Source organism: Myotis myotis, unplaced genomic scaffold, assembly GCF_014108235.1.
Source record: "Myotis myotis isolate mMyoMyo1 unplaced genomic scaffold, mMyoMyo1.p scaffold_m19_p_7, whole genome shotgun sequence".
Lineage (NCBI taxonomy): Eukaryota > Metazoa > Chordata > Mammalia > Chiroptera > Vespertilionidae > Myotis > Myotis myotis.
In genome coordinates, this window is record NW_023416379.1 from 93,747,960 (window position 1) to 93,762,672 (window position 14,713).

A 14,713-nucleotide genomic window follows, 5' to 3' on the forward strand; every position below is an offset into this window, starting at 1 on the left:
GGTCCCTCAGCCCGGCCTATGCCCTCTCCCAGTCTGGGACCCCTCGGGGGATGACCACCTGCTGGCTTAGGCCTGCTCCCTGGGGGATTAGGCCTAAGCTGGCAGTCAGACATCCCTCTGGCAGCCCAGGAGCCCTTGGGGGATGTCCACTTGTCAGTGGGGAGCAGGCCTAAGCTGCAGTCGGACATCCTTAGCGCTGCTGAGGAGGCAGGAGAGGCTCCCACCACACCGCTGTACTGGCAGCCGTCAGCCTGGCTTGTGGCTGAGCAGAGCTCCCCTTGTGGGAGTGCACTGCCCACCAGGGGGCAGCTCCTGCATTGAGCATCTGCCCCCTGGTGGTCAGTGTGTGTCATAGTGACTAGTCATTCCCAGTCGTTCTGCTGTTAGGGTCAATTTGCACATTACCCTTTTATTATATAGGATAGGAGTGCCTGGCCAGCCTGGGTGAGGGGCTGATGGCTGTTTGCAGGCTGGCCACAGCCCCTTAAGGGTGGGGGTCCCCCCTGGGGTGCCTGGCCATCCTGGGTGAGGGGCTGAGGGCCGTTTGCAGGCTGGCCACAGCCCCTTCAGGTGGGGGGGTCCTGCTGGGGTGCCTGGCCAGTCTGGGTGAGGGGCTGAGGGCCATTTTCAGGCTGGCTAAGCCCCCCAGCGGGGACTCTCATCCCATGAGGGTGTGGCCAGCCTGGGTGAGGGGCTGATGGCTGTTTGCAGGCTGGCCAAGCCCCCCCAGCGGGGACCCTCACCCCATGAGGGTGTGGCCAGCCTGGGTGAGGGGCTGATGGCTGTTTGCAGGCTGGCCAAGCCCCCCCAGCATGAGGGTGTGGCCATCCTGGGTGAGGGGCTGATGGCTGTTTGCAGGCTGGCCACGGCCACCAGCCACCCAAGCTCCCAGTGGAGGCTGGCTGGAAGCAGGTATCTGGGATTTATTTGTCTTCTATAATTGAAACTTTGTTGCCATGAGCGGAGGCAACAGCCAGCTCAGGGCAGGTGGGAAACTTGGCTTCCTCCATCACTCGGGCAACCAAGCCTCCTGCTTGCTTCAGCTCCGTGGCTGCCGGCCGCCATCTTGGTTGGTTTAATTTGCATATAGCCGCTCTGATTGGGTGGTGGGCATAGCGAAGGTATGGTCATTTAGCATCTTTGTCTTTTATTAGTGTAGATTTTTAGCCCTGACTTCTCTCCTGAAATCAAAGACTTGAATATCCTGCAATCTCTACTTAATATTTCCATCTGGATATCTGAGAGGCATCTCAAACTTAATGTCCAAACTGAATTCTTATTTCCATTTTCCAAAAAACAAGCAACAGAGGCCCACTTCTCCCACAATTATCCCTCTTTCAGTAAATGAAATCTCTATGCTATCAGTTGCTAAGGTTAGAAACCTTGGAGTCATCCTTCACTTCTTCCTTTCTCATGCCCACATCTTATCTGACAGCAAGTCCTGAATAACCTTATCTCTGAACCTCCACTGTGTTATTCTAGCTTAACCCATTGCTCCCTCTCTCCTGGACTGTTGCTGTCTCTTCCTAACGGGTCTCCCTGCTTCTGCCTGTACTCCTCTAGTCGTCTCTATCACAGCTGCTAGAGTGATTCTTCAGTCATGGAAGTCAGATCATGTCACTCTGCTCCAGTGATGTTCTGTCTCAATAAATCCAAAGTCTTAACCGTGATCTCATGCTCTGGATGGTCTGATACCCTGCCATGGCTCTGACCTCATCTCTTCTCCCTCTCCCTCTTGTCTCTCTCTTCCAGTCACACTGACTCTGTGCAGTCTCTCCCCCTCTACCCCCATTACCTGCATAGATCATTCCTTCACTTTAGGTCTTTGCTTACTTTTCACCTTATCAGACAGGTCTTTAATGACCAGCCTATGTAAAATAATAGCAGTCCTTTGTCATTGCGTGTCTCCTGCTTTTTTCCTTGGCAGCTTGTATCAACACCAGACATATTATGTTAGTGATGGCGAACCTTTTGAGCTCAGCGTGCCAGCATTTTGAAAAACCCTAACTTAACTCTGGTGCTGTGTCACATATAGAAATTTTTTGATATTTGCAACCATAGTAAAACAAAGACTTATATTTTTGATATTTATTTTATATATTTAATTGCCACCTAACAAAGAAAAATCAACCAAAAAAAATGAGTTCGCATGTCACCTCTGACACGCGTGTCATAGGTTTGCCATCACTGTATTATGTATTCGTTTGCTTGTTGTCTGTTTCCTCTCACTAGAATGCAGGCTAATCCATGAGGATAGGAAGTTTTGTCTGTTTTATTCACTCCTGTATCATCAGTGCTTAGACCTTAGTAGATGGTCAGTATTATTTGTTGACTGTGTGAATGACTGAATGAATACATAGTCTCTGCTTTTTTGTTGTTGTTGTTGGTAATCCTCACCAGAAGATATTTTTCTATTGATTTTTAGGAGAGTGGAAGAGAGAGGGGAAGACAGAGAGGAATATCAGTGCGAGAGAAACACATCGATTGGTTGCCTCATGCACATGGCCTGACCAGGGCCCAGGCTGGGGAGGAACCTGCAGCCAAGGTATGTGCCCTTGTCTGGAATCGAACCTGGGACCTTCGGATTCACAGGCCGACGCTCTATCCACTGAGCCAATCTGGCTAGGGCTCCCTGCTTTATTTAAAAAAAAAGTTTTTATTGATTTCGGAGAGAGGATGGGAGAGGGAGAGGGAGAGGGAGGGAGGGAGGGAGGGAGGGCGAGAGAGAGAGAGAGAGAGAGAGAGAGAGAGAGAGAATGAATTATTGATTAGCTGCCTCTTGCATGCTCCCTACTGGGAATCGAGCCTCCAACCCATGCATGTGCCCTGACCAGAATTGAACCGTGACCTCCTGGTTAATGGGTAGATACTCAACCACTGAGCCACAGTGGCTGGGCCACATAGTCTCTGCTTTTAAGAAATTTACAGCCTAGTGGAGGAGCTGAAAGTAGCCAGAATACACCGTATGCTGATAAGTATGTTTCAGAGAAGTCTCCCAGTTCTTTCTGTACTTTCAGTGTCTTAGTGCGAGTATCAGCTCAACAGGAGTATATGTGTATTTGATTGTAAATCTTTTCTGAATCTAATTGGCTCATCCTATGATAGGACACTTTGAATTTCTTTCAGGTGTTGAACATGAAAGCCTGTGCTATCTCGCAGGAATCGTGTTGGGTAGTTAATATAATGTACTGATCTCCAACCCTAGAGGTCCAGTACCTTAGGGAAAAGGATTTTCATTTTGCTGATAGCCTGGAACCTTTTCTTAATAAATAAATACATCAACAAACTACAATCAAGTATGTAGTGGTTACTGTTTTAATGAATTGTTCATGGTGGTTCATAGCTACTATATGTTAAGTCTGGATTCTAGTTAATATTAGACTAGTTAATTTGAAGATGAAGGTTGATAGAGACGGTCATAAAAATTTCCTGTCATCATCATTTTGCCCTTTATCTAGGTCAAAGGAAAGAAACATGATGGAAAGTTTGTGGGTGCTGAGTCTTGAAGCATTTGATTTATGGTAGTTAATATCTGAAACAGAACAAAGGAACTACTATAGGCAAAAAAGATAATATGTGAATAAAAGAAAAGTAAGAAATTGAATTTGGAAATAAAGTCCTCATACTTAAAATTTAGTAATAAAGCATACACATCTAACGTCAACTTTCTGAGTAAAATTCTCTCAGCACACAGTGGAACTTCCTTGAATGCAATTTCAGAATTTCTAAAGTAACATGGAAGCTGCTCAAGAATGTCCACATCAGCCCGGCCGGTGTGGCTCAGTGGTTGAGCATCGACCAATGAACCAGGAGGTCCCGGTTCGATTCCCGATTCCAGGTAGGGCACATGACCGGGTTGCGGGCTCTATCCCCAGTGTAGATGTGCAGGTAGCTGATCAATGATTCTCATCATTAATGTTTCTATCTCTCCCTCTTCCTTCTTCTCTGAAATCAATAAAATTATACTAAAACAAAAAAAGAATATTCACATCTTTTTCCCAGCCTTCCTGAAGCCTTTGCTCTCTGAAACCCTTTGAATAGGGCAAAATGTTCATTTTTATATTCATTCATTTACTCACTCCTGCAAACTTATATTGAGTGACTATTTTCAGGCCATACACTGTTCTGGGTTCACAATGGTGAACAAGGCAAAATGGAAGCCCTCACTCTTGGAGCATTTGATAGGAATGCAGGGAGACAGTAAATGAGCAAAAATATCAGTGAACTTGGTGATTTTAGGCAGTAGTGGGTGCTCGGCAGGAAGTAAGTGTGCGATATGACTGTGGGTGGTGGTGGGGGGAGCCTTGGCAAATTGTGATTGGGAGATCCCTGAAGGGCAAGGCAGAGGAAGAGCAATTACAGAGGCCCCAAGTGGGGAATGAGCTTGGCAAGAAGGAAAAACAGGAAGCAGGCCAGTATAGCTGGAGGGCAGAGTCAGGGAGAGTGGTGGGAGACATTAGAGGAGTGGGAGTGAACCAGACAGATCCTATGGGGCTTTGTTACCCTAATAGTTTTCCTGATTCTCCTTTGTCTGTCCCGCCTCTCTCATTTAAAGCAAGCCAGCTAACAGACCAGTTCTATTTCATGAAACCACCTTCTTTCTTTTGAATGTAAGGGGTAGGAGTGAATAGGATGGTGAGAATTTATTAGAAAAAACCTGTTTAATGTTTATGCCACTTGGAGATAAAAGAAGTACTGTGATCTTTTAAAGAAATAAGTCTAAAAGGACCCAAAGAAAAGATCCTAAAGTTTATTTACATTCTTAAGGTAGTTTAGTCAGAAAGACTACTTTGAGTAGGTGATATATGCATACGTCATAAAATTCAGAGAGTACAAAGGCTGCAGAGTGCAAGGTATATCTCCCCACGCAGCTTCCCTAGCCACCCATTTCGTAGATTTGCCCTAGACTCCTCTTTCAGGGAGGGAGGGATGGAAGGAGGAAGAGAGAGGGAGGAACAGGTACTTAGCTTATAAAAGTCAGTACTGCTGTGCATCAGAGGTAAAAGATTGGGAAAATTTTTTCTTTAATAGGACAAAGATATGCCAATTTTTCCTAGAAATGTATTTGAACTGGACCACTTAAGTACCTATGGTCTTTCTTTTTGGTTTTGTTTAAAATATATTTTTATTGATTTCAGAGAGGAAGGGAGAGGGAGAGAAAGATAGAAACATATCTCCTGCACAGCCCTCCTACTGGGGATCAAGCCTGCAACTTGGGCATGTGCCCTGACCAGGAATCGAACGCTGACCTACGGGAATTGAACTGTGACCTCCTGGTTCATAGTTCGACACTCAACCACTGAACAACACTGGCTGGACTACCTATGGTTTTTCAGTACTTACCTAGTTTTACTGGTGTTTGGTTAAAATGCCAGGAAACCTTCTAGAGTGGGGAATTGCTGGGAATACAGAGATGTGTGTGTGTGTGTGTATGTATGATCGATCAGTTATCGTGAGGCTGAAATTTGTTGGTGGTGGGCTGTGTGTGTCAGGAGAGGCTATTTGCCTAACTGGCCTTCAAGCCCCTGGAAAGCGTCAGCAGTTGTCTAGGTCAGACTGGGTTTGCTGATTTCTAACAGGTTTCATTGTTTAGGCTACTCAGTCCATCTTTTAAGCTAAAGTACCTTGCTTTTCAAGGTAACATATGTGCTTAAACCTGGTAGGAAGCTGTTTACTTTATCCATATGCCTTTGCTCCCAGCCTTGAATGGTGGCAGGAAGAATTCTGAATGGGATTGTGGCTTTTCATCACCTCCCGAGGCAGACCATGCTTTAAAATAAACTTCTGTCTCTTTCTTTTTTTAAAAAAAATATATTTTATTGATTTTTTACAGAGAGGAAGGGAGAGAGATAGAGAGTTAGAAACATCGATGAGAGAGAAACATCGATCAGCTGCCTCCTGCACACCTCCTACTAGGGAGGTGCCCGCAACCAGGGTACATGCCCTTGACCGGAATCGAACCTGGGACCTTTCAGTCCGCAGGCCAACGCTCTATCCACTGAGCCAAACCGGTTATGGCTTCTCTCTCTTTCTAACAGTCCCCCCAAAATGCCTGAGCTGGGTATGGGAAAACGTGATTGAAAAAGATCATCACAGTGCAACCTCCTTATTTACTTTGAAATAGAAAAAAAATCCTAGAATGATACACCTATATTCAAATGAGCACTTCCCCCCATTTTCTTTTTTTGACATTTTTATCATTTAGAAAGTATGTGCTCGGCAGGCTGGCATGTCTCAGTGGTTGAGTGTTGACCTATGAGCCAAGAGGTCACATTTTGATTGCTGGTCAGGACAACTGCGGGCTTGATTGGTTTGGAGGGGGTTTGGGAGGGTGGGATGCAGGAGGCAGTCACTCAATGATTATCTCTCATCATTGATGTTTCTGTCTCCCTCTCCCTTCCTCACTGAAATCAATAAAAATATATATTAAAAAGTGTGTGCTGCCGCTGCTTTCTTAGTGCATTTAATAAAAAATGGACTGTTGCTGCAAATCTGGTTTTGTATCTGAGGCAGAGTAAGATCGTGCCTTTTGTGTGTTTTATCCAAATATACTTTTAAAAAATTCTTAGATAGTTTAAACTTGTTTTCAAAATTGGAAACTGAAAAAAACTTGAGTCTCATAAAAGAAGATCTTATTTTGATGTATTTTGTGAGCAAATCTGAAAGGATATAAAGAAAATTAGTTTCTTCTACATATCAAAAATTATTACAAAATGAAAATTTAAAGCAAGTAGAAACAAACTGTTATAAAGGGAAAACAACAGTATTATAAAGATTAAAAAGAAATAATCCCTTAAATAGACTTTCTTTCTATATAGCTAGTTGATCTCTTTATTCATAAAACGGTCAAGTCCGTTAAAAGAACTGGTTGGAAAATCTTTTCTATGAGTCAGTTTTTTAACACTTATGATGGGCTTTATAAGAGCAGCTTAGCCATGAAGAACATAAATGAATAAGAACTCAGACACACATTGCTTCTACTTGTAGTAAAAGGTGGAAGAATAATGATTTTTTTCATTGAATATTTAGGAATCCTAATAAAATATGCTCTAAGAAGTTATGTGCTTTTAAAAAAAAAATATATATATATATATACATATTTTTTATTGATCTCAGAGAGAAAAGGAGGAGGAGAGAGATAGAAACACCAATGGTGAGAGAGAATCACCGATCGGCTGCCTCTGGCACACCCCCACTGGGGATAGAGCCTGCAACCTGGCATGCCCCCTTGACTGGAATTGAACCCGGGACCCTTCATTCCGCAGGCCAGTGACCCATCCACTGAGCCAAACCATCTAGGGCAGTTATGTGCTTTTATAAAACTTTTTTTTTTAATGGAATGCTTCACCAATTTGCATGTCATCCTTGCACAGGAGTCACGCTAATCTCTGTATTGTCCCAACTTTATTTTTTTAATATATTTTTATTGATTTGGGAGAGGGAGAGAAAGAAACATCAGTGATGAGAATCATTAATGGGCTGCCTCCTGCACGCCCCCTACTGGAGATCGAGCCTGCAAACCTGGAATGTGCCCTGACTGGAAATCGAACCATGACCTTCTGGTTCATAGGTTGATGTTCAACCACTGAGCCACACCTGGCCAGGCCCAACTTTATTTAATATGTTTTTATTGATTTTAGAGAGAAGGATAGAAACATCGATGAGAGAGAAACATCATCTATTGGCTACCTCCTGCACGCATGACTCCCTCCTGGGAATCTAACCTGTGACCTCCTGGTGCATGGGTGGATGCTCAACCACTGAATTATGCTGGTTGGGCATCATTCCAACTTCAGTATATGTGCTGCCGAAGTGAGCACTAAAAATACTTTTTGGTTGTTTTTTTAATTCTTTATTGTTGAAAGTATTACATATGCCCATTCCCCCGCCCCATTGCCCTCTCCCAAGTGCCCCACTCCCACCCCGTGTCTGTGCCCATTGGCTATGCCTATAGGCATACAAGTTCTTTGGTTGATCTCTTCCCCCCAACTCCCCTCCCCCCTCCCTGCTTTCCCTCTGAGGTTTGTTCCATGCTTCTCTGTCTCTGGATCTATTTTTGTTCATCAGTTTATGTTCATTTTATTCCACAAATGAGTAAGATCATGTGATACTTATCCTTCTCTGACTGGCTTATTTCACTTAACATAATGCTCTCCAGGTCCATCCATGCTGTTGTAAATGGTAAGAGTTGTTTCTTTACTTTTTTTAAATCTTACTATTTTGTTTTTTAATCCTCACTTGAGGATATTTTTCCATTGATTTCTAGAGGGAGTGCAAGGAAGAGGGGAGGGACATAGAGAGAGAAACATCAATGTGAGAGAGACATGTCGATTGGTTGCCTCCTGCACGTGCCCCAACCAGGGCTGGGGATTGAGCCTGCAACTGAGGTACATGCCCTTGACCAGAATCGAGCCTGGGGCCCTTCAGTCCGCAGGCCAGTGCTCTATCCACTGAGCCAAACTGCCTAGGGCTAAGAACACTTTTTATATGTGAGTAACTTGAGCTAATATATTTTGAATAATTGGAACTTTGATTATTTAATGTTTTAATTTGCTTCTCTTTGCAGAAACTACTTGGTTGCTACTTAGATTCAGTCATTTACTAAATGTGCTGAACCCTGACTTGGCTTTTTCTCCTATTGCTGTGGTGCTGATTTCTTCCCAGGAGGTTTTGCAGTTTTGATAGACTGCCTTTAATAGTAATAATAAGACAAAACTTACAGATTTTATTGGTAGAATGAGTTAGAAAAAAAATCCAGAGAGTTTCTGTGTATAATAATTGCATTCCTATGATATTTTTATAAGTTCAGCAACTATTTAATAAGGAGCTAGCTTGGGATCATCCTTTGGCCAAGCATTTATGGGTGACTTTTCTTTCAAAAAGGAGTGAATTTTTTATTAGGAAAGTAATTGTCGTGTCTGTAAAGAGTGCTGGAGCTGAGGCGCTTAAGACGCACAGGATATGGAATCAGCTCTTGAGGCGCTCTACGCTGTTGCCAAGATGCAGTTCAGAGGGTGAAATTAGAGAACTGAGGGAGAGCGATGTGAGGGGTTTGGGAGGAGTCTGAAGGTGAGCTGGAGTGTCAGGGACAGTTTCTTGGAGCGCGGGGCTGCACCTGGTTGTCCGGTTGGATTTGGGTAGCTGAAGAAGAATATTCCAGGTGGCTGCAGCTAAGTGGTGGCTGCCCTTTGCACTGTTCACGCCTCCTCAGTTGGCCGCAGTTCTTACACTCCCTGTGGAGATACTGAGGCTTGTGTCAGCTGCCATTTCTTGTGGCGGCTGAGGTGCTACTGCCTTTCTAAGGTAGAGTTAAGAGAAGGCCAAAACTTATTGTCCAGGGTGAATTTCTCTCAAGTGTAAGAAGATGGAAGACATAAAGGGCAACATGTTTTAAGAAAAATGGAAGAGCATTTATTTCTTTCTGGAGATGAAAATATTCCTCTTTACTTTGGAATCATGATGTGTTTATGGCCGCATAGTTTGACTTCACAAACTTAAGCTCCCCTGTCCCGGCCCCAGAGGGTGGCATTTGAGGTTTAGTTGTTGTTATTCCTCACCCGAGGACATTTTCTGCACTGATTTGAGAGACGCACATCGATTGGTTGCCTCCCACATGAGCCCTGACTGGGGCTGGGAATCGAGCCTCCACTGAGCCCAACCAGCTAGAGCAACACACCTCTTTTGAGCCCAACAGATTATAAGTTACCAGAGTTCTAGTCTCTCCAGCTCATAGTTTATCCTCTGTGGTGCTCTACACATAGTAGGCCACACTTGGGAGAATAAGTATCACCTATCCCTCAAAGAATTTCCTTCAAAACATTTGGAAGCAATTTTTTTCTTAGTCATTGTGGTTTTTAGTTTTTATAACATTGTGATAAATTTATACACAGTTTTATGTTTTTTCATGTATAAAACATTTTTTCCTAATCTGAATTTGGCAAAACATATTTTTAATGGCTATGTGCCCCTTTATTTGTTGTTGTAAATGACATTGTTAAATCACAAAAGAAAATAGTACTGGTGACCACAGTAATTAATGGTTTTCTTTCTCCAGCCTCACAAAGTACACATCTTAAAAAATATGACAACCAACTATTTTAAAGAATTACTACTCTCCATTTGCCAACCTTCCCCCCCCCCCCCCCCCCAGTGCTTATTAATAAGAAGCAGGCATGAGATTTAGTGTAAAGAGTGGTGGTATTTTACATTTTTTACAAATCTTTTTGGATTAATTGAAGATAGATGGGTTTTCATATCTGCTTCTGCATTCAGTGTCTTGTGATATGTTGTTTGAAGTATCAAGAAAATTGAGCTGTACACAGATTCATAGTGAATTATTTTGTAGAATGTTCCTTAATTTGGATCTCATGTTTTTCTTGATTAGATTGAGGTCATCCATTTTTTGGCAGTAATATCATAGAAGTGAGGTACCCTTGTCAATGCATCATATCAGAGGGCACGTTATGTCAACATGGCTTATTACTAGTGATGTTTTACCTTGATTGCTTGGTTAAGTTAGTGCCTGTCTGATTTCTCTTCTCTAACATAGTTACAAAAAAATTTTTTCTTGTGATTAGAACTTTTAAGATTTATTTTCTTAACAACTTTCTAATATATAATATAGTATTGTTAAACTGTAGTCATACTGTACATCACATCCCCAGATCTTAACTTATTTTATAACTGGAAGTTTGTACCTTTTGACCATGTTCACCTCCCACCCCATCCCTACCTCTTTTGGCAACCGCCAATCTGTTCTGTGTTTCAATGAGTTTGGTTTTTTTAGATTCCACATGTAAGTGAGGTCTTTGTCTGACTTATTTCACAAAGCATATTTCACATATATGGACCTCATGGTCCATTCATGTTGTTGCAAATGGTAGGGTTTTCTTCTTTTTTATATTCTGAACTAGTGGCCCGGTGCATGGATGCGTGCACATTGAAAGAAAATTAATTAGAAGAAATATTTTAATATCGCTATTCGTTCTTTCTCTATAATAGAAGTGTCAACAAATTCACTATCGACAATGACAGACCAAAACACACGCATGCGATTGGCACCAGTAAGAGCTTTATATGTATCATGCATGCGTAAGTCAACGTTTATTTTTAAATTGCCAGTGTGCTTCATATGTACCGGCAGGTCAGCCGGCCAGATGCTGGTTGGTTACTTAGCCTTTTATATCCTAATATATAAAGAGCCAGGATCCGTCATGACCTAAACGTCTGGATGGACGACCGAACATCAGGCTAGGGTCCAGGCCTGTGTGGCAGGAGCCAGTCCTGGGTCCTGGCCACCCACGGCACAGCAGCAGAAGGGAGCTGTGGGACCCGGCTGCTCGTGGCGTGGTGGTGGGAGGGAGCTGTGGGAATGGAGCCATGCTGCCATTGGACTGGCCTCTGGGTCCCTCCCCCTGGCCTGCAGGCTCCGGGAACTGGAGCCATGCTGCGATTGGACTGGCCTCTTGGTACCTCCCCTCTGGCCCACAGGCCCAGGGAACTAGAGCCATGCTGAGATGGGACTGGACCCTACCGGAGGGGTCCCGGATTGTGCAGGTTGGGCTGAGAGACACCCCCCCCCCCACCAAGTCCACGAATTTTCGTGCACCAGGCCTCTAGTCTATAGGTAATATTCCAGTGTGTGTGTGTGTGTGTGTACACCACATCATCTTTATCCATTCATCAGTAAACAGCCATTTAGGTTGTTTTCGTGGCTTGGCCATTGTAAATAATGCTGCAGTGAACATGAGTGTGTAGATATCACTTTGAGATAGTAATTTTGTTTCTTTTGGATATATACCCATAAATGGAATTGCTGGATCATATGGTAGTTCTGTTTATAATTTTTTATTTTAGTTGTTCCCATACTGTTTTCCAAAGTGGCTGCACCAATTTACATTCCCACACGTAGTGCACAGGTGTTCCCTTTTCTCCCATCCAACAGTTATCTCTTGTCTTTTTTAAGGACAGCCTTTCTAATAGGCCTGAGCTGATCTCTTTTTGCGTTTTTGTTTTTTTAAACAGACTTAATTCACTGTACTTTTTTAAAAAATATATTTTATTGATTTTTTTACAGAGAGGAAGGGAAAGGGATAGAGAGAGTCAGAAACATCAATGAGAGAGAAACATCAATCAGCTGCCTCCTGCACACTCCCTGCTGGGGATGTGCCCACAACCAACGTACATGCCCTTGACTGGAATCGAACCTGGGACCCTTGAGTCCACAGGCTGACTCTCTATCCACTGAGCCAAACCGGTCAGGGCAATTCACTGTACTTTTCTTGTATGAAATTATGTGGTGGCCACATGGAACCTGGGTCCATGCACAGAAGCTGGTGTGGGCCTTTACAAATGTCAGTGATTCCTGATGGGGAGACCTGGTGAACACAATCTCTTCCCAGAGCTCGGGGGTGAGATAGCTGTAGGTCTTAGAGATGGCATCAAAGGTGGCCTTGGCGAAGTTGCCCAGGGTGCTAGTGCAGCCCCTGGCCGAAGGTAGCTGCTGGTGATACCAGCCATCAGCAGCAGATGCTTGGACACGGGCTGAGATGATGCCAGTGTCCATCATCTGGGGGGTAGGGCTGAGGCACACCAGCACAGAGCCCAGCAGCCATGGTGTGGGGCCTGCTGGCTTCTTCCCCAGTACCCTTGCCGCACAGGGGCAGCAGAGAGCTTGACCAGGATGATGGTCCCACAGATGACTGGGGCTACTTCCTTTGGGCACTTAGCATCCAGAACATGTTTGTTGTAGTCCCTAATGGCGACAAATGCCTAGAACTGGGTCCTTTGGCCAGCAACGTGTCTGCTTTGTGCTAGCATGATCTTTAAAACCTAGTCCTTGAGGGATGCCCCCAAGAAAAAGTCAGTGATCTCAGATTCCTTGATGGGCAGGGAGAAGAGATAGATCTCCAGGGACTCGATCTCCTTGTCTTTGAACAGGCAGCCCAGCTTGGTGACGGGGATCCACTCCTGTCCTCAGCCTTGCCTCCGTGAACTCTATGGCCCCCGCCCTGACCCTAGCTAAGACCTTGGCTCCGGATGCTAGGTGCTGCAGTGGCCTCCCATTCCAGGGCCCCTTGGGCCTCTGGGCCCAACTGCAGCATTTGTGTGTTTCCTCAGAAAAGCAGCTCATTGCAGTTTTAATTTGCATTTCCCTGATGATCAGTGATATTGAGTACCTTTTCATGTACCTGCTGGCCATTTGTATGTCATCTTTGAAAAAAATGTTTATATAGATCCTCTCTCCACTTTTTAATCAGAATGTTTGCTATTAAGTTGTGTGAGTTATTGATGTATTTTGGATATTACTCCAATCTGATGAATGATTTGTAGATATTTTCTCCCTTATGGTAAGATGCCTTTTCTCCTGGCCAGCATGGCTCAGTGGTTGAGCATCGACCTATGAACCAGGAGGTCATGGTTTGATTCCCAGTCAGGGCACATGCCCAGGTTGTGCTCTCGATTCCCAGTGTGAGACATGCATGAGGCAGCCAATCAATGATTCTTTCTCATCACTGATGTTTTTATCTCTCCCTCTTCCTTCTCTTAAATCAATAAAAATATGTTTAAAAAATTAAAAAAGATGTCTTTTTATTTTGTTAATGATTTCCCATAGTGTGCAGAAGCTTTTTAGTTTGATCTAGTTTCACTTGTTTATTTTTGCTTTTGTTGCTTTTGCTTTTGGTGTCAAATCCAAAAAAACTCATTGCCAAGACTGTTGTCAGGGAACTTACCCCCAATGTTTTGTTGAGAAGTTTTATGGTTTCAGGTCTTATCTTCAAGTCTTTATTTAAAAAAAAAAAAAAAAATATATATATATATATATATATATATACACACACATATATATATTTTCAATATATATATTTGATTGATTTCAGAGAGGAAGGGAGAGGGAGAAAGAGAGAGAAACATCAATGATGAAAATCATTGTTCAGGTGCCTCCTGCATGCCTCCCTACTGGGGATAGAGCCTACAACCCGGGCATGTGTCCTTGACCGGAATCAAACCTGGGACCCTTCAATCCACAGATCAGTGCTCTATCCACTGAGCGAAACCAGCATGGGCTCAAGTCTTTATTTTAATAGAGTTGATATTTTTGTATGGTGTAAGATAGGTTCCATTTTCATTCTTTTGAATGCAGCTGCCCACTTTTCCCAACACTATATTTGAAGAGACTATCCTTTCCCCATTGTATATTTTTGGCTTTTTTGTTGTAAATTAATTGACCGTAAGTGCATGGGTTTATTTTTGGGTTGTATTCTGTCCCATTCATGTATGTGTATGTTTTGATTCTAGTACTGTTCTGTTTTGATTACTGTAACTTTGTAATATAGTTTGAAATCTGGAAGCATGATGCCTCCATCCTTGTTCCTTTTTCTCAAGATTGCTTTGGCTATTCAGGGTCTTTTGTGGTTCCAAACAAATTTTAGGATTATTTTTTCTATTTCTGTGAAAAATATCATTGGAATTTTGATAGAGATTTGTTGTGAATGTGTAGATTGTTTTTGATAGCATGAACATTTTAACAATATTCTTCCAGTCCATGAGCATGGAATACCTTTCCATTTATTTGTTTCTTTAGTTTTTTTCACCAATGTCATATAGTTTTTAGTGTACAGATCTTTCCCCTCCTTAGTTGAATTCATTCCTATGTATTTTATTCTTTTTGATGCAATTGTAAATGGGATTATTTTCCTAATTTTTCTTTCTA

The 14,713-nt window shown here is 43.1% G+C and overlaps 1 protein-coding gene and 1 pseudogene across 1 annotated transcript in view; one reads left to right on the forward strand and one right to left on the reverse strand.

Annotated features, from left to right (window-relative positions):
• Positions 1–14,713, forward strand: part of NUDT3 (nudix hydrolase 3) — a 96,781-nt gene that overhangs the window by 8,401 nt on the left and 73,667 nt on the right. The gene's annotated exons all lie outside the window — the stretch shown is intronic.
• LOC118660851 lies at positions 7,329–7,429 on the reverse strand (annotated as a pseudogene).